Genomic DNA, 20,115 nt, shown 5'->3' on the forward strand with positions numbered 1-20,115 from the left:
CCAGATATATCGACTCTAAAAAAAGAACATTTTTTCCTGTCAGAATTGTGAAAAAGGCTGATGTGGCTGTTTCTGCAGATCTCTGGGTGTGAAGACAGGCTTAGCTTCCTCGCTCTCGTGGATTAACGCTAGCTCTCACACCACTTACTTTTCCAAAGCCTTACTTGGTTTTATAGCTTTTATAGTTACATACAGTGACTGACAGAACTTGCTTTCCTCCCTGTAAACTCTCCCCTGACTGAAGAGGGTAATTACTTTAGACTTTAAAAGTTTTCTCAAGAGCAGGTTAAGGGAGTTTTGGCTGCTAATAGCCCTTTGTTTGGCTTAAAGTGTCTGTAGAGCAGCCGACCCATCTGCTAATCGGAGCGGGTGTGGCACCGCTCCTGCTTTTCCAGCTGAAGATGCGCTCTCCATGACGGAGAAGGTTCTGCAGGACACGCTCTCGGCGGTGTACAATTTAGAAAATTCATAATAAGAAAAGCATTTATTATAATTTTGTGAGCTGTTCCCTGGGAATCAGTCATGGGAATCGCATGCCCCGCCATGACATCATGCTTTTTTCTGATGCATGATGTCACCGCTCTGGGTGCCTGTCCTTGAAATTGACCTCTGGAGAGAGGAAGTGTGACACTGGTGGGTAGTGGGCCTCATGCGGTGTCCCTGGGGTGTGTTCTCCCCCCACATAACCCCCAGGCTGCTGGGTAGTGGGCCTCATGAGGTGTGCCTGGGGTGTGTTCTCCCCCCACATAACCCCCAGGCTGCTGGGTAGTGGGCCTCATGAGGTGTGCCTGGGGTGTGTTCTCCCCCCACATAACCCCCAGGCTCTGGGGAGACCATGGGTACACAGCTGGGTCTCTGGGCTCTGAGCGGCACACACACACACACACACAAATGCACCCGAGCGAACTGAACTCTCTGCTGGACCACTTCCCAAAGGACCACAGGGACCAATGAGAGCACAGTCAGAGCAGTGTGTGTCTGCGTGTGTGTGTGCGCACAAGTGTTTGTGTGTGTGTGTGTATGTACATGTACATGCATGTATGTGCATTCTGTATGTTTGTGTAAGGCTCTGAGGCAGGAGCACAGTGACTCCTCTCTGCTCTCAGGTTTGTTCCCTGCTCCTGCTTTAGGGAGCCGGAGCACTGGGACCCTCCCCATCGCCCTCCTACTGATTCATAAACTCATTAACTTCGCCCATGATGTCATATCTGTGCAGCACCTGAGGTGCGGTGCCTCTCCCCCATGACCTTCCTGATTAAAGTAGGGCAGCCTCAGCCTTATCCTCAGCCTGAGTGCGGGTGCTGGCGGTCATCCCCCGGAGCCCCATGCCCCGCACTCCGTCACGCAGTCTGGGGGTGTTGATCCTGACAGCATTAACTCCCCGGGCTGGAATGTGCACGTGTTCAAAAAGCAGAGCTTAAAGCACACGCGATGAGGTCATCCGTCGACGGCGGCCGCGCATAAAGCGTTTAGCAACGAGCCTCGTTTCGTCCGTTTTCGGAAAAAGGCTTCTGCGCGTTCAGCGGCGTGCTAATAGCGGCTAGCGACGCTTTGAGAAATGCTCTCTCTGCATGCGAGGCAGCGAAAGTAAATATTTTCAGGTCAGAGGCGCCGGCCCTTGGGATGCCTCTGTTAAAACGGCTTAATTAAAGTTGATTAAGCCGGTGTTGAATGTTTGGGTAAGATTGCAGCTCGCCGCCCGACCCACACTGGGAGGGAGGGCAGGAGCCGGGCAGGGGGAGAGGGGGAGTGCTTTTGTAATACAGTACTGCGTTATAAACGATCCTGTGGAATCTCCTAAGAGCCGTGCTAATGGGCGACGCGGTGAAGGTCAACACCGATATCCCACGGGCTGGCAGCGGTAATCCGCGCGCCGTCGTGCGCCCCGTCCCTCGCCCTTCTGTCCGAAACGGCGAGCGGTGCGGGGCGCTGAACGCGGATTCCTGGAGGAGCGGAGATTACTCCCCAGCCCCGTCCTTCCGGAAGCTTCCGCAGATCCAGGGCTTCGGGCATCATGTCTCAGACAGAGCTTTCTGTGGATTACTGGGGAAAGACTCCTTTAAACAGTTTTTTTTCCGGAACCGTTCAAAACTCACATTTGCTTTTCCACAGCTGCGTATGATTTCTGTGTGCATTCGATACGCGGCCCTGAATTCGCCGTGTCTCTGGTGACATTCTGAAAACACACCGCTGCCTGGATCCAGTTGGCTCTGCTGCGTGGTGTGCGCAATTTGCATCTAAAAGACTTCTCTCCTCTTTGGGATACGGTTTCCCTGCGTGCTCATGTTCCTCAGTCCACGCTGGGGGATTATTCTACCATGAAACAATTTCACTTGAAATGAGCCCTGTCGCTTTAGGTGCTAAATCAAACAGACTCTGAAAATGACTCCACTGGAGTGCATCTGCACACGCCAAGCCCACCATCTCTGAACCGAGGGGTTAGAGAGATTGGAGGATGACATCAGTGATGGCTTGAGGATGATGATGATGAAAATTGTCATCACTATTATTAGCATTAAATTGTGCCCTAATTTAGTAATAGTCCAGTTACATTCAAAAAAAGAAGTAATATGTTGCTGGTTATGATTAAAAGCAAACTGATCAATAGTGTATGTATGCTTTTGGGGGGGGGGGGGTGCGAATGGAAGGGTACTTTTGAAAGACACATGAACCCCTTAACCCCTCCCCGGGCCTCCTGGGCCCCTCCCCGGCGGTTTCCCTGCCGTTTCCTGCGGCCTGTATCCGTTACCGCGGCAGACGGGGCCGGAGATGGGCGGCTCCGTTGAGAGGTAGCCGACGGGGCTGTGGGTAGGTGAGGTAACCTCCCTGGAGTCCCGGGGCCCATTATTGTGAATGTCCCCCCCCACCCCCCCGCCCCGCCCCCCGCTCTCTTCTCCGGGCTCAGAACGGGGCTCTATTTATAGGCTGCGGTCGTCACATCTGCTGCATCTCACTGGCCCCCGGCTGTGGCCCTGGCCCTGCTCTCTGGAGGACCTGGGGTTCAGAGAAATGACCTGCCCATACAACCCCCTCCCCCCCCAACACCATCCCTTCCCAATCCCTGCACACGCACACAAACTCTCTCTCACACACCCCAACATACATTTTGTCAGGGGTATTGCAGCCAGTGAAATTCCCTCAGAAAGTGTAAACCCTGCCTTCTGGCCATACTGGCAAGCTCAATTACACCAGGCAAGATCAATAGAGCACAGAAAAGTATTTGAATCCAGAACAAATACGTATTTGACACAGGTCTGTTGCACATACACACAAAGGTGCACAAAGACACACACAATGCACATTCATACAAACATTCAAGCGCACACAACCATGCAACCATTCAATCATGCACAACCATACACACATTTTAGTTGTGTACAGTGAATTTATGAGTCTTCATTTACATGTAGAGTGTACTGTTTGTCTATGTCAGTGTATAATTTAATTCTACAGGAAGGCCACAGAAATTTCCCTGCCAAATTTCCTTTCACTCGTGTTTCTGCCAGTTTCTTCATGTTCATGACAAAAGAAAGTTTATTGTTAATGTTAGTGCTAATTATCAACCCAAGTGTTCATCATTGCTGGTTAACAAAGAGGCAGTGAACTGAGGAAAAGTAATATTTTAAGCATTTGGCTGTGGTGGAGAAGCGGCTGGCCAGTTCTGATAGGCTTACTTACGAAACAGTTTGAAATATGGCTCCCAGTGTCTCTCAAAGCTTTCACAGAAAATATGTTGAGCAACACAGGCCAGAGTCATACTTGTCTGCAAAGTATGACTTTAAAATTTCTAACCTAAGAGATCATTGTGTCCAAGCTTAAAAGAATGCAGTGCTGATATGATTCAGCCACTTCTGTCAAAGATCATTTTCTTTGAAATTGCTATTTTTTAAAAACCGCTATTATTTAGCATGTTATTTTTTCTTTATCTCCAGGCATGTTCTTTTTAGCGCTATGCCCGGAACTGCCAAACTTATCAACCTGAATGGAGTTTTCTAGAAAAATGAATAGATTGAATTTAATCTGTCTCAGAGTTTCAACAGAAGCACCTCTGATGTAAGAGACAGCCACACCTCGTTACTGTACTGGAGTTTCCCATTGAAAATGTCAGGTTTTTTGTTTGGCCTGTGTTTTAGCATTGTTAAGAGGGGAGTGTTTCTGCCTGGGTCTGCATGGCACAAAAGGCTGGGGTCCGTAAGCTAGGCAAGGCCGCCAAGAAAGTACACGCTCATATGGTACCATCATGTTAATGCTAATATCCTCCCAGCCATGTAAGCCATCCTCTTGCTCTCTCTGTACAGAGATGTACAGTAGCAGCCATGCTAACGCTAACACTCTCTCACTCACTTCACATGACATACTCTAGCAGCCATGCTAATGCTAATATTCTCGCAGCCATGTAACACCAGTGCTAATCCTCTTGCTCTCTCTGTGCAGAGACGTACAGTAGCAGCCATGCTAACACTAACACTCTCTCACTTCACATGACATACTCTAGCGGCCATGCTAATGCTAATATTCTTGCAGCCATGTAACACCAGTGCTAATCCTCTCGCTCTCTCTGTGCAGAGACGTACAGTAGCAGCCATGCTAACGCTAACATTCTCTCACTCACTTCACATGACATACTCTAGCAGCCATGCTAATGCTAATATTCTCGCAGCCATGTAACACCAGTGCTAATCTTCTCGCTCTCTCTGTACAGAGACGAACAGTAGCAGCTATGCTAACGCTCTCTCACTCACTTCACATGACATACTTTAGCAGCCATGCTAATGCTAATACTCTCTTAGCCATGTAACAGCAGTACTAATCCTCTCACTCTCTCTGTACACAGCAGGGTAGGTGGGGGGGGGCTTTGTGGGTGGGGATTCACGCTATCTCCAAAGAGGAAATGCTTGGGCTGGGTGGGGGGAGCGGAGCTGGGACTGTCAGATGGGAATCTCTGTCATAGTCCTGTAATGTTGTCCTCCATCACCAGAAGGACTTAGCAGGGCCTTGCAGGCCAGGTCATTGAAAAGCATCAGAGACTGTTACACTTTTTCTTACTGGATGTTAAGCTCATGCTTGATATTATTTGTAACCGAGGACCTTGTTGCTAGTGAAAAAGTGCACATTAGTACAGAGCTGCTTTGTGAATTTAAAATGTGATACTCATTTATTTTAACTAATTTATCTGCGGTTGGCATTGGAAAACAGTGTCATTGTAACTTGGCCTCCAAAAATAGATGGCATTTCATCAAAGGCACATGACCCATCCCTGACCCAGTCAGCATGAGCCGGGTTGCGCTGCCCTGGCCGGGCTGCTTTCCTCCGCTTTGCCGTTTGCCCACGGTCTCACGGTGTATTTGCGTGTTTCTGGAAAGGCCCGGTGGATCGCATGTGAGAGCTGAGCACTCGATCAAGCGCAGTAGGGCTCAGTGTCACTTTCCTGGCTGCTTGCAGGCCCCTTCCTCTCAGCCTAATTCCAGAGAGCTGAGAAAAGGCAGAGGAGGATGTCGTTCTGTAAACACAATTTTGTCTCCACGCAGCGCGTTGGGACTGTTTGCCCCGCTGGGCAGAGCTGTTCTCACAGTGTTCTTTAGTCACTGCCAATGGACAGACCACCCCCTGCTGCTGGGAGCCGAAAGGACGAGGTGGGCATCCACCTGAAATTGCAATGGGGTGCAACAGCAGTGAACTGTAGGAGATGTAGTCCTGGATGACAGCAGCGCAGGTTTGAAGATGTTGGCCGGCCCAACAGCAGTGTACCCTGGGAGATGTAGGCCATGCCATCCGCAGCACACTCTATGAGACGTAGGCTATGCTCTCAGCTGTGCACTCTGGGAAATGTAGGCTAGGTCTCTCTCTCTTTCTCTCTCTGTCTCTCCCCCTCTCTCTCTCTTTCTCTCTCTGTCTCTCTCCCTGCATGTAGAATTTCTTAATTTAGTCTACGCAGTGTTTGCTAGCAGCTCTTACTCTGAACCATGGGAGTCATTTCTAAATTAGACAGAGCAGGCAGTTTGGGTCAGGCGAATATGAATACGCTGCGTCTTTCCCGCTCCTTGGACAGTGAGCCGGTGCACGCGCTCCAGTCCGCTGCTCTGTTTGAGTTCTGTGCGGGGAGAAGAACCCGCGCGTCTCTTGTGCTGACGGTGTCGTGGGGCAGCGGAGCGCCCGGGCCCGTCTGCCAGCTCACAGCCCGCCGCGGGGCGCCCCTCGCTCTCTCTCTCCAGGCGCTGTCCCGGCCCATTTCGGCCGTCTGCTTAATTGGCTCACGCACAGCGGCGGCCATGACGCTCTTCACTCGGCTCATCCGCAGAGAAGCTCCGGATGGAGCAGCGCGCTCCAGGCCCAATCGCAGTCACCAGCATCTCCCTGTCTGCCTCTTCCATGTGAAAGACTCCCCTCTCTCTTTCTGCCTCTTCCACCCTCTCTCTTTCTGCCTCTTCCATCTCTCTTTCTGCCTCTTCCATGTGAAAGACTCCCCTCTCTCTTTCTGTTTCTTCCATGTGAAAGACTCCCCTCAGCCTCACACAATGCTTCCGAAAGCACCAGAACAGAAGCAGAAACATTTCATTTCTGCAAACCAGCTATTAGCCGTCTTGAATGTAACAGAGGACAAATCAGCATTTCTCCTCGTCAACGTTATTGTCAGTTCCTTAATCTTTGTAATGCACTTCTGGTGTTTGCTGATAAAGTGATTGTATTTTCGGAGTTGATGTGGCGAACGCTGGCGTGTTATTTCTGGTGAGCTGTGACGTGTCATGTGATGTTGTCTCACAGCGGGGTCCAGCAGATGCAGAGATGCTGAAGGGTTTATTCGAATCATAATAAGAGCAGCTGGCGTAAATTATGGGATGGAGTGAGCCGGAATGGTGGGTCACCCGTGTGATCTTCCAGAGAGATACTGAACACCATTTCACGCCAGTCCTCCCTCTGTCTCCCCCTGACCTGTACAGATACAGGAGGTGCTTAAAGATGAGCAGTAAAACATGATTAGATCTGTGTTTGATGCTTCGGTGTGCTCGCCTGCGTTTGTGCAGCTCTGTGTGGATGTGTGCATGAGTGAATTGCAGTGCGCGTGTGTGGCTAAGTGTGTACAAATGTTTGTATATGTGTGGTGTGAAAGGAAGGAGTGTGTGTGTGTGCTTGGTTACATGCGTGTGTGTGAGTATATGTGCTTGTGTGTGTGTGTGTGTGTGTGTGTGTGTGTAAACGTGTGTGTGAGTGTATGTGTTTGTGTTTATGTATGTGTGTGCGAGAGGGTGAGTGTTTGTGTGTGCGATCGTGTGTGTGTGTGTTTATTTGTGTGTGTGAGAGTGTGCATGTTTGTGTGTGTGTGTGTGTGTGTGGATGTGTGTGTGTGTGTGTGAGTGTGTGTAGAGTGATGTGCGTGTGTGTGTGTTTATTTGTGTGTGAGAGTGTGCGTGTTTGTGTATGTGTGTGTGTCTGTGAGTGTGTGTAAGTGAGTGAGTGTGCGTGCGTGTGTGTATCTAGCATGACGTAATGCAGCTGCATTCCTGCTGCTGTCTCTGGGGCTGTGCTGACTGTTCTCTAACCTCTGTCGTCTTAAAGGGACCACGCGCTACAGAGAGCAGGGACACCAGCCACTACAATCTGAAGCCCCAGAGGAGGACAGGCTGGGTCCTCTTCCTCATCCTGTTAGAGGTGTTAGGGGACCAGCGTAGACATGGAAGTGGTGTATCCTGGTGGAAGTGTTGTATCCTGCTAGCCTGGGATCACTACATTTCTCTGTGTCTCATGCACTCGAGGAGATGGGTTAGCTAAGCATCCACATTTGTAAGCACATCTTGGGTATTTGATCCATGCTGGCCTGCTAATTCACCTCCAAGTTTGGAAGGCCCAGTGATATTTGTCGGCCTGTCTTATCACTATGGATCACTTATCACCGTATCATATTCTGTCAGTTTGGGTCAGCACAAACCAGCACGCGTGTCCTCCAGAATGCATTTATTTTTATGAATCCCTATTAATATCACCGGCTGTAACATGGCACCACTCATCTGTAAGTACACGTGGGATGCCCATCCTCTGATAGAGCTGCCTAATCATCTCTCTCAATGCACCTGCCAATCATCGCGGCTCAGACCGAAACAGGTGCAGAGACGTGGTTAAAGCCTCTTCTAACAAAACAGTCTAACCTGAAGTGCAAGGCATGCCTTTGACTTGCCCACTGCTGAATTTGTCAGTGTTCATATTGAAGTGTCAGAAGAATACACTTATGGTACTTAAAGGGCATGAATACTATCAGACTCTATGCTGCATTGCCTTCAAAGCATATTGGCATTTTGTCTTGTGAAACCATTTCTAGTTATGCTCACTGCATATCTATACATATATATGTATATATATATTTATATATTTGTGTGTGTGTGTACAAGGCTGTATATCTCCAGGAACCTCGATGCATCGGGGCGGGGGTGAAGTGAAGATTGAAGAGAAATCTGGTTTCTGTCAGTCATACGATCGCTCACTCAACCCCCCGCCCTCGCTGGGGTCTGGAAATAGAGCGACATCTGCTCTACGCACGAGTGCCATGTGTGGCATCCTCCCCGAGCGTTGCCCTCCGCGCTGTTGCCAAGGTGACGCAAACACGGTTATCGCTCCATCTTAAAAACAGAGCCCAGAATCTCTGACAGCTGAACCAAGGGAGTTAGCGCCGGCCCTCTGCCCTCACCTCTTCCCCACGCGGTGAAAAGACGAAACAAAATGGCTGCCGTCCAGCATGCCTCTCTGACACGACGGCTGCCCTGTAACGATGGGCTTCTTTCCTGGGCCCCTTCCAGCAAGTTCTGTTTGTTACTTTTGTCTAAACTGTTCTCAGCGGAGGAAAATACAGCCCGGAATATTCCCCAAGCTTTGTTATGGATTTGTTTGACCTGACCACTGTCAACACTGCTAGTTCACTGGCACATATTTCCACCTGCTTGTAATCATGCTAGGGGCCTATCTGTGCTCTTTCTCTGGTAGATTTCCTTGTAGTCTCACTGCAAAACAAAATTGGTAAGGCTAACTTTAAAGCCGTTAGACTGCAGGTCTCCTGTTGTGAACTGAAAAAAATGAGATCAGGATGCAGAGACGTGACTATTGCATTGCCTCTGCTTCGTGCGGAATGAAACATTGTCCAAGTAGCCGAGCGCAGTTTGGAATCGGGGTATCCAGTTTCCTCTTTGTGCGAGCTGTAAGACTGTTAAAAGGCTGAGCTTCGGCGGACTGACAGGCCAGCAGGAGCGGTTTGGCACTGGGGGGACGTTGTGGGATTGCGGAGGTACAACTGCCTGCAGACTCCTAACCATGGGACAGAATGAAGAGAAGCAATCCCTATTCCACTTGGCTGCTCTCTCTGAGAGAAATGTCCCTTGTTGAAGACTTTAACCCCCCCCCCCTTCCCTCCTCCCGATAATGACGAAGCCCTGCGTTCATTTCCTGATGGAGACTTCAGATTTTCCGTCCTGAAGTAGGCTAAATTTGGGATCCCCGCTCCGGCCAAGGCCGCTGTGTGAGGAATGCAGATTTGTCATGGTTACAAGCGTTCCCGGCAGTGTTTTTTTCTGCATTCCGGCCTCATCCTCTGGCCGCGAGCGCACGCATGCTGCTGCCTCAGAAGTCCACCTCCCTTCCTCGTCCTCCGACGTCCCCCCCCCTCCCCCCCCCGCAGCATTCCTCGCTACATAAATAAACCGCGGGCTCCTTCCCTCTCCGATCGCGCCGCTCCTCCCCGCGTTTCTCTCGGCCTCCTCCTGCCGTATCTCCCAGGTGTGGCCGCTGACCCAGCTGCGAAAGATTCGCTCTGGTAAACAGCATGCTTCCAGCCACGGCAGGTTTCGCCCAGATCCAGCCCCATAAACGGCGTGTCGCCGGGGCGCCGCGTGGCTCGCTCACTCTGTTTAAACACTCACTTCACAAATGTTAAGCAAGTATTCTATTTTCCAAAGAATCTGCAGCGGGACTCAAACTACGTATTTCCTGAACCATTTTTTTGTTGCCTTGCAGGATGTACTATTAAGGTATTTTTCCTCTTCGCCTTGGCTGACTTTTTGGCACGTTGCTTTTTTTTTCTGAGGTTATTCCTAATGTGTGAGCGGCAGATTTTACACCTGGTAGCGATATTATTCTGGCGCTGGTGGTCTTTCACTCGCTGGCTTCTTCTCAAAGTTCTCATCTGCCTCAGAATTCCTCCTTTCAAGACGGGGGCAGCGAAGTGAAAGGATTCCTTCGATTTAATGAAAAGCCATTTGGTTAATGCGGTGCTCCACCGCATTCATTACCGGGAGCCCAGAAGCGACACATTTCCTCCCTGTTGTGTAACCCATCTGGTGACTCCTTTCCTGCTGAACGGGCAGCGCAGTAGGCATGACATCATCATTTTCTCAGGGCCACCCATTCACAATTGAGAGACAGAAAATCTCTCCCCGTCTAATCTCCTGGTGTAAAATTCCTTCAGGACAGGGTGCATATTCGTCCGCTCTTTCACCTCTCTCGGTGCTCTTTTTTCAGGTGTGAGCGCACAGGGGTCTGCTGCTGTTGGTGCTTAGCATCCAGACGGGCCTGACTGTGCAGTCAGTGGTCGTGCTGGATTAGGGGTTCTGTTGCTAGCCTGGACCTCAGTGCCATCTCAGTGCCCAGGACTGCTCTAGGAAGAGGTCCGTCTGATTAAGACAGGACAAGAAACGGAAACAGTGGGAAGTTCATGGTACATTTCCACGCAGAATGAGAGACAGAAGGGGGTGAGTGACAAGAGAAACAAAGAGAGATAGTGGAAGAGAACAGAGTGAGAGAGAGTGCAAGAGAGAGACAGATAGATGCTGTTCTTCATTCCCAGTCCTTGTGGGAGGGGATTGAGGGGGTTTGGGTGGTTGGGGGTTAGGGATGGTAGTAATGGCTCAGGCTCAGCTGGCTTCCCCCAGGCCCTGCATATACTCTAATACCCCTGTGTTGGGGCAGGACGGGGGGTTGTATCATTCAGGCTTGCCTAATCTCCACAGCAGGTCCCCAGACAGTTCCCTCACATCCCAGGGTCCCATTGCTCCTCTTGCCTTGGGCAGCCTGCGTGGGGCTTTTGTCTGAAAATCCCAATTTTTACAAAGCAAAATGTGTTTTTCAAATTATACTGTAATGCCCTCTGGCACTCTATGAATATTGTAATGTGATATTTTTTTGCAGGACTAAATGCCCTGGTGTGCAGCGTTGCCAATTAAAGGTGTGGGTTTGTACAACATCACATTTCTGGTTCTGCCCTTAAATGGAATTATGTGTGCAGGGGGGTGGAGGGTGGGGGGGGGGTGAAGAGAATCATGGTGCTTGAGACTCAAATATGTCGCTGTTTAATTTGGTCCCCAGGCAAATGGTGATTGGCACCACATGGAACAATCTATAATAGCTCCAACTGCAATTACCTGGAGGGACTGCGCTTTGATGTTAATAGACGGCAGCCATTTTGTGTTTGCTGTGGGGAGGTGGGCATGGCGTAAGGCCTGAGGAATGGCCAGAGGCCGGTGGCTCTGGAGCCTCTGCAGTGTAATGTGGCTGGAATGTGATTCACAGGTAACGTAGGCTCCCTCAGCAGCCATGGCAACAGGGGGGTAACCATGCAACACGATCATGACACCATACAATAGTCATACACTCAACGACGACACGGTGCGACCGATTACGATGTGAATGTGATAGTGATCAATCACAATGCGACCGATTACGATGTGAATGTGATAACGATCAATCACGATGCGACCGGTTACGATGTGAATGTGATAACGGTCAATCACGATGCGACCGGTTACGATGTGAATGTGATAACGATCAATCACGATGCGACTGGTTACGATGTGAATGTGATAACGATCAATCACGATGCACGGTTACGATGTGAATGTGATAACGTCAATACGAGTCGTGATACGGTGAGTCTCAGTCAGGGTTGCTGGAGTGAATGTGACCATTAGAGGTTTGCCAGATTCCCTGAGTAACAGGTGAGGCCCCTCCCTGCAGTTAGGGCCAGTCTTTGCAGTTTAGCAGTAAAGCACATGGTTGCTAACCGATGTGTGTGAGTTCGGCTGAAGGAAATAGGAAATGGCCCCTGATTGTTGGCCCCATTAAAATGGGCCCAGTGTATATGGGGTAAATTAGTGGGAATGGCCCCTTGTTGTGGTGTAAGTAGGGAAAATCAGTGGAAAATTGCTCCTGGTTGTGGTGTAATTGGGGTAAATAAGTGTGGTAAATGGCCCCTGGTTGTGTGGTGTAAGTGGGGTAAATCAGTGGAAATGGCCCTTGGTTGTGTGGTGTCAGTGGGGTAAATCAGTGTGGTAAAGGACCCCTGGTTGTGTGGTGTAAGTGGGGTAAATCAGTGTAGTAAATGGCCCCTGGTTGTGTGGTGTAAGTGGGGTAAATATGTGAAAGGCCCTGGTTGTGGTGTAAGTGGGGTAATCAGTGGTAAAGGCCCCTGGTTGTGTGGAATTGGTAATGTGAAGGCCCTGGTTGTGGTGTAAGTGGGGTAAATCAGTGTGGTAAATGGCCCCTGGTTGTGTGGTGTCAGTGGGGTAAATCAGTGTGGTAAAGGACCCCTGGTTGTGTGGTGTAAGTGGGGTAAATCAGTGGAAATGGCCCCTGGTTGTGTGGTGTCAGTGGGGTAAATCAGTAAAGTAATGTATGGCAGTGTAAATGGGGTAAGTTGAGTGATGTGTAATGTGTGTTATCTCTCCCTGTGTTCCACGTTGTTGCTAGGAGAGATAGTGTAACCTAGATATTTCTGGCCTTTCCTTTGGGGGGGCGGGAAGTGGTTTGCTGGTGCTGTCACCCTCCTATAGTGTGATGATGGTGATGTCACCATTAAACAGATTAATAAAATCTACTGTTATTGCAGCGGTACTAAGCGGAAGGATGTTAAGATTGTAATATAGCTCAGGCATTAATCAGATTTTAACCAGTTTTAAAGCTTCATGAATAATTAATGACGGCTTTACTTTAAATGGCTTTAATTTAAATTGCCCTGATTACTCATTTTGGCTTTTCATAAATGTCTTTGATTATTTTCTGGGTTGCGTATCATGTCATTTTCTGGAGGAGATGAGGCTGCCTATCCCACTGTGAGTGGCTGCCTGGCCTGCCCTTGGGCCTACAGATTCCTCTGACGCCAGTCTCAGTTGTGTGGAATGATCTGAGGTAATGGGAGGCAGTGAAGTGATGTATTGTGACTGTCGAGAAGGCTCCTTCCTGTATGAGCAGTCCTGCTCGCCTTTTTCAGGCATTGCCAATGTTTTAGGTGTTTGGCGCTGATGTTTTGCTGATGAGGTGTCATGTTTTCCTGGTACCCCACCCTGAGTGAGAGGGGGAGGATGGGATTACTGGCCTGGTCTGCAGTTTGAGAGCCTTAGGTTGTTTTTCCCCTCTGTCCTCGTCCGGCCCCCCACCCCCCTGCCCTGCCCGCTCCACAAACCTGCTCCTTATGCTGACCGGAGATCACACACATCAGGGCCCTGAGAATGCCGCCTTTCAGCGGCGTGTTTGCCATGACATCACCGTTCACGGGGCGACTGGAGTGACATCATCGGTCTGCCTCGTAGGTACTGGAGCCCGGTGTCTGCTTCGCCTGCTTCGCTCTCAGCCGCTGACTGAGCGCTGAACTCTGAACCGTTCGTGACACGTGGGCCGGGTCCAAATCTAAGGAAATAAACCCTAACGGGGCCAGCTGGAATAGCAGCATGCCTATGCAAGGCCATTGTTTGCAGAGCTTATGGAGGCCTTTTCCCAGGCGTATCACCGTTTCCACAGGGGGGGAGAGCAGTGACTCTGGGCCTGCAGGGGCTTGACCACCAATCAGGTCCAGCCAATCAGTTCTCATCTGCTTCTAGAGAACACGTGAAAGAAAGCAAGTGTCTGATAATTTCTCATGGAGTTTACGATCGTGCTGTAGTAGTTCAGTGCCTTTTATTGTAACTGTTGCCTTTGGGAACAGTGCCAAACTGTCCATACGTAATACTTAATACGTTTACTTTATTTATTCAGTGCTTAAAACATTTATTTTATTCATTGATGAATTTGCGTAAGCTGTTTCATGGTGCTGACCTATGTGCAGATAGCCTCTTCATTCAGAAGCCAGTCATGGACGTCATTCTCTTCATTTAGGAGAAGTGGGGTCCCTGCAGCTGTTTCTCCCCAAGCTCTGTCATTACAGCGGAACGTCTGTGAGTTCTGCTTTCACAGGCTGTCTGTGAGAGACAGGAAGGAAGGAGAAGTAACGTTAGCGTCTGACAGGACCCCTCTGAGGAGAGCCAGCCGGGCAGCACGCCTGTTCATGGGTGCCATTGTGGCCTGCCCTTGGTCCTCTTAGCTCATCTGAGCCACCCGCGGCGTTCCGTGTGAGGAAGCTGCTCCACGTGGAGGGACAGAAGAGAACGAAAGAAAGAGAAAGGGAGAGGAGAGAGGGAAAGAGAAGGAGGGAAGGCTCTGTCCCCGTGACCCCGCGCGGCGCGTGTTTTTCGTTTGGACCCCCTGTTGAAAGGCGCTCTTGGCTCTGGGCCCCCGCCGTCCCCACATGTACTTATGTGGGCGGGCTGGGATTTTGTGATTAGCTGAGGTCGGGCTCGGGGGGGGGAGCCAATCATCCGGAGTCAAGCCGGCATCCGAAATGAAGAAATGGGCAGCGGCTTACCGAACGTAATCTGACCTAAGTGTAGGGGCAGCGCTGAGCGCCGCGCTCTGGAGCCCAGGCGGAAACCACGGTAACGCTAGTAACCATAGTAACAGGCGGACCGGTCGGGGCTGGGCGTGCCATTGTTGCCGCGCTTCGGCGTAACGGCTAATTGCCGCAGAGCAGCTAAGCGACGACGGGCGGCTAATCCCCGCGCTGTCAGTCAGGGTGTCATTCCACCCCGCCATTAGTGTCAGGGATTACGGGGTGATTTCGTCTGTCAAAACACGGAGAGGGCCCTGCTGGAGATTCAGGGTCTTTTAAAGTGTGTTTTTTTCTCAGATGGTATCATTTCAGCACACTGTAACGCAATCTGACGCTCAGAATGGGCGAAACATCTGGGACGAGCCAGTCAGGGCTGGCGCAGGCTGGTCACGGCCTCTTAAGAGTCCGCCTGTGCTGAACGCCGTAGCGCCGCGTGGCGCTGTGTTGGGGCGGGCTCGCCTCTGCAGCTGGCTCTCTGAGTCATCAGCGATGAGGAAACGCCGCTCTGATCCGCACCTGTCGAGCGCGGTCAGCCCAGAGTGGAGCTGTCGTTCGGGGGATTTCAGATGACACATTTGGTGTGTGACAAGTGAGTCACTGTGCAGCCCAGCCTGGGCAGTTTGTGTCTACAACACAGCTTCCTGCTGCAATCCTCCTGTGAATCCTGTGTGTGTGTGTGTGTGTGTGTCTGTGTGTGTCTGTGAATGCGTGGGTGTGTGTTTGTGTGTATTACTGTGAGTTTAGTGAATCTTTTGGTATGTAAAATGGTATGTACATTAGTAGTGTTTTAATGTAAGTTTTAAAACTTAGCTAACCATTTGAAAGTTCATGATAGCTCTACAGTTAAGTTTTACCGTCACAGACAACAACAAAGAGCGATGTATGTTGAACTTTTTTAAGGATTCTGTTTGTGAAACACAATTTGGATGTAATCCCCTTCTGGGGGGGGGGGGGGGGTCATACCTGCAGTTATGTTTTGCTCATAGCTCATTTCTGCTCTTTGAGGGGGGGGTATCTAAGTCTAACCAAATATGTGCAGTGCAGCTCTCTCCCTGTGACCCCCCGGGGGGGGCGGTCATGCCCTCTCCCTCAGCAGGCCCCAGACGGGGCCCTTAACAGGGCGACTACATCACGCCCCAGGCACTCGAGCTGTGTGGCCTGCACGCGTCGCCTCGCTGATGTGATTACATATTAATCGCCTGTTACCGATACCGTGGCAACAAGGACTATCAACACCCCCCCCCCTCCTCCTCCCGCCCCCTGCGCCCCTCTCACCCGTGCTCTTTTACCAAGGCCATAAATTTGGGGCACGGCGTTTCTTTCTCCTGATGTCATGACAGCGGATCTGGGGGTGTTGGGTGCTGTGTCCTTTCGGGGCCTGGGTCCGCACCCTCTGCAGTGCAAACGCACTACCTCACGCCTCACTACCAGAGGCCCGCACACACCTGCTAGCCAGCGAGAGCGAGGCTTCCTGCCTGTAACAGTGAAGCTGTTAAACACTCACAGTTTTAAAGTCAACAGATCTTTATTTTGTGGAGTGGTATGTACAATAATGTCACCTCAGAGTGATGTGAGGCAGTGTGGGGAAAACCGTGAAATCTCCCCCCGACTCCTGAACAGGCGTTCATGTGGGTCTCCTGGGAAATGGAGTCACGGAGGCCCAGCGATGAGCATTGTGCTGTGCTGGATGAGTTCATGGCTGACTCTGATTTATTTAAGGGCCCGGTGCGCCACGCGGGTCGTGTAATCGCATCACACACGTGTCAGCGCTGACCTTTCACTCCGCCGTCCCTGCTCCTGAGGGCCCCTGTCACATGACCCCGCCCCTCCGCAGTGGGCGTGTCCCGGCTCCGGCTCACTGCTCGCACGGCTGTGTGTGCTCATGAACAGGCCTCCCGTGGCACTTTCACAACACAACGTCTACAGCAGGCCTCTGCTCCAGCCCGGGCTTCCATCCACACGGTGCCTTCCGCATTCAGTGGGAAAGGAAAAAGGTGAACTCTAGTGAACTCTACCTAAGCCCCCCCCCCCCCAACACACACACACACCCCATCCTTCACACATCCTTCACATCCTCTCACACCACGACCAGTGTGGTTGCCTGTGAGTTCCCCTCTGAGTTGGCGTGGGTCACAGAGGCTGCTGCGTTTAGCGGTGCGGCGGGTTGGCGGGTTGGCGGGCGGCTGCGTGGGCTCACCGTGCGTTATTAGCGCACAGAGCAGCGGCGGCGGCGCGCTGCAGCTGCCCTCCCCCGGGAGCAGAGGCCGTCGGGGACGGTGACGCGCGCGCCTATTTACGGCTCTGATGGCGCTGCGCCACGCCAGGCGAATAAGAGCACGTGCGCTAGCAAGGCTAGCGAAGCCTGCTAATTAACCGCAGAACCCCCGAGCCCCGGGAATGTCCCGCCCGCACCGCCCCGAGCCCGGGGTCGCCTTTCACAGCCGCCACAGGCCCGCAGCGGACAAGTGCACACAAACACGCTGCTCTGGCATGACCGCACATAGCTTATAAAGACACCCTGTAACGGTAAACACATACCGGACCGGTGGCCGGGGCTGGGGGAGCTGCAGTGCCCGTGTGTGGCCAGTAGGAGGCCACGACGGCTCTGACTGCACCGGGTTCAGTCAGACTTCCTGGCGGTTGGCGGGTGGCGGTAATTGAAGGCTTGGAGAGCAGCGGAGGAGTGTTTACAGCGCTGGTACGGAAGGCCTTTGCGTGTCCGAGTCACCCGATTTCTCCCTCTTTCCACCTGGAAGCACAAGCGGGCTCGTTTGCACCAGGCCAGTGATTCAGGAGCACGTGAGTGGGATGAGGGCCAGCTGTGCGATGAGCATGAAGGGTTCTCAATGATTGTCTGCAGGCTTAACCTTTGATTTTTGTTTCAAGACCACTAATGAAATGAAAAAGGCGATTTACAAAAACTCCAGTAGAGAGTGAGTTTTTAGCGAGTGAGAGAGTGAGCTTCCTGATACGGTCTCCGGTCAGTCTGGTTGTAAAGAGAACTTGAACAACGGCGAATTCCACCCGCTGAGCAGAGAAAGCAAGCTTGGCCTGGCCTGGGGTTCATCCCCGCTCTCCACCCCTGTGTGTAGTCGAGCAGGGTGCTCTCCGCCCCAGTGCGTAGTAAAGCAGTGTGTCCTCCGCTCGGCGCTTAGTGCAGCAGCACACTCTGCGTCCCTGCGTGTAGTTGAGCAGGGTGCTCTCCGCCCCAGTGCGTAGTAAAGCAGTGTGTCCTCCGCTCTGCGCTTAGTGGAGCAGCACACTCTGCGCCCTGCGTGTAGTTGAGCAGGTGTCTTCCTCCGCCCCAGTGCGTAGAAAGCAGTGTGTCCTCCGCTCGGCGCTTAGTGCAGCAGCACACTCTGCGTCCCTGCGTGTAGTTGAGCAGGGTGCTCTCCGCCCCAGTGCGTAGTAAAGCAGTGTGTCCTCCGCTCTGCGCTTAGTGGAGCAGCACACTCTGCGTCCCTGCGTGTAGTTGAGCAGGGTGCTCTCCGCCCCAGTGCGTAGTAAAGCAGTGTGTCCTCCGCTCTGCGCTTAGTGCAGCAGCACACTCTGCGTCCCTGCGTGTAGTTGAGCAGGGTGCTCTCCGCCCCAGTGCGTAGTAAAGCAGTGTGTCCTCCGCTCTGCGCTTAGTGCAGCAGCACACTCTGCGTCCCTGCGTGTAGTTGAGCAGGGTGCTCTCCGCCCCAGTGCGTAGTAAAGCAGTGTGTCCTCCGCTCTGCTGGAGCAGCACACTCTGCGTCCCTGCGCGTAGTGGATCTGCTCTGGCGTGTGACTCTGGGAATCCCTCACACCCGCTCTGTGGGAAAAGCGTCCTGATTCAGAGGGAGCGTGGTCCTCAGGCCGCGCCCGCCCCAGCCGCACGCCCCCTCACCCGGCTTTCAGGCCAGAGCCCCCCAGCCGCGGGACGCGACCGTGCTGAGATGCTCCGGTCCCGCCTCGCCTGCGCTGCACGATTTTGGGAGTCGGGAGCCCCCAGATGGCAGTCACAGCGGGGTTAATTGTTCCTTCACGGGGAGGGGGGGGGGGGCTGGGTGTCTGAGCAGTTGTTTGGGGGGTGGGGGGCAGGGTGGCTCTCTTTGTCCGAAGGAAGGGATCTGTGCCTGCTGTGGACGTCACGGGGTCTTTGAAGAAAGATAAACGAAACGGAGGCAGGAGGCAGATGCACCGTGAGACAAGTGCAGCTGAGAGAGGAGAGGGCTGGGACCGGGTCCTCTTCTGGACCCAGCCCGATTTCGGCACAGCCCCGACCTTTAAAGAGCCCCTCCTCAGCAGAGCCAGCCAAAGAAAATAATGATATGTTTACGTTCTGGCATTTAGCTGCCGCTCGAATCCAGAGAGACCAAAGCAAATAAAATTTTTACACACAATCCTGTTACACAGCTCTTTATTTTTACTGAAGCGATTCAGGTTAAGTACCTTCAAGGATACAATGACAGTGTCCTACTGGGCAACTGAACCAGCAACCTTTAAGCCCAGTTCCCTCAACAGTTAAACAACTGTATGGTCATTATTGGTCTGTTAGTTATTCATCGGTGCTTGGCCATTTTGATGCATTATTAATATTTTTATTAATATTATTATTGATAATCATAATTGTAATCTTAAATCACAGTCATAATAGTAATACTAGTAATGCTAGAATGAATCAGTCAGCTCTGAGGTAACACACTGGAGAGAATGTATCTAATGACCTGCTGCAGTTTGACAGAGGCAGCCCTGAGGCTGAAAACCACAGAAATAATTTACGCAGAGAAAGAGAGAAATGAGCAGCGGCAAGCCCTGTCTCCTTAAGAGAGCGGGCGGGCGGGCGGGCGGGCGGGCGGGCGGGCGGGCGAGCGAGCGGGCGCTGGGGCTGCTCTGCCTCTTCTCCACAGGCCTGTGAGCAGGCCCCAAAGGTGGCCGCATATTTGTGTGGTGAGTAAGGAATGTGGTTACATGCCGTACACATTAGCTACGACTGATCCCTGGCTGCCTGTGCGGGAGAGAGAGAGAGAGAGAGGGAGAGAGAGAGGGGGAGAGGGAGGGAGGGAGGGAGGGAGGGAGGCAGAGAGAGTGCAAGAGTCCACGCTCACGGCAAGTGAGCTCATTCACTCGCAGAGAAGCGGAGCAGAGCGGAGCGTCGGAGCATAGAGACAGAGAGAGAGAGAGAGCGAGCGAGAAAGCCAGAGGGGGGGAGGAGAGAGCGAGTCAGCGAGCGAGCGAGGGAGGGAGTGCAAAAGGGGCGGAGCGTGAGCAGCAGAGAGAGAGAGAGAGAGAAAAGAGAGCGGAGCCTGACAACAATAGGGATCTGCGTTTTTCAGCTGGAGAGTCAGAGAGAGACACACGCACAGGAGGAGGGAGCAGAGCCTCTGCAGCACAGCAGCTTTCTCTCAGCGCGTTCTCTCAGCGCGTTCTCTCAGCGCGTTCTCCTGCAGCGCGTTTCTCCTGCAGCGCGTTCCTCCTGC

The 20,115-nt window shown here is 52.0% G+C and overlaps 1 protein-coding gene across 2 annotated transcripts in view; it reads left to right on the forward strand.

Moving 5' to 3' along the window:
• The window catches only part of LOC135255625 (dual specificity protein phosphatase 8-like), a 53,464-nt gene that overhangs the window by 20,625 nt on the left and 12,724 nt on the right, over positions 1-20,115 (forward strand). The window contains exon 1 of one of the 2 annotated variants that reach the window (XM_064337054.1): positions 19,752-20,115. This exon is cut by the window's right edge and continues 273 nt beyond it. The exons of the other annotated variant lie outside the window; for it this stretch is intronic. The gene's annotated coding sequence lies outside the window, so the exon portion shown is untranslated. Of the gene's footprint in view, positions 1-19,751 lie in introns of those variants that run through there. 2 annotated transcript variants of the gene reach the window in all.

Source organism: Anguilla rostrata, chromosome 5 (genome assembly GCF_018555375.3).
Source record: "Anguilla rostrata isolate EN2019 chromosome 5, ASM1855537v3, whole genome shotgun sequence".
Taxonomy (NCBI): Eukaryota; Metazoa; Chordata; class Actinopteri; order Anguilliformes; family Anguillidae; genus Anguilla; species Anguilla rostrata.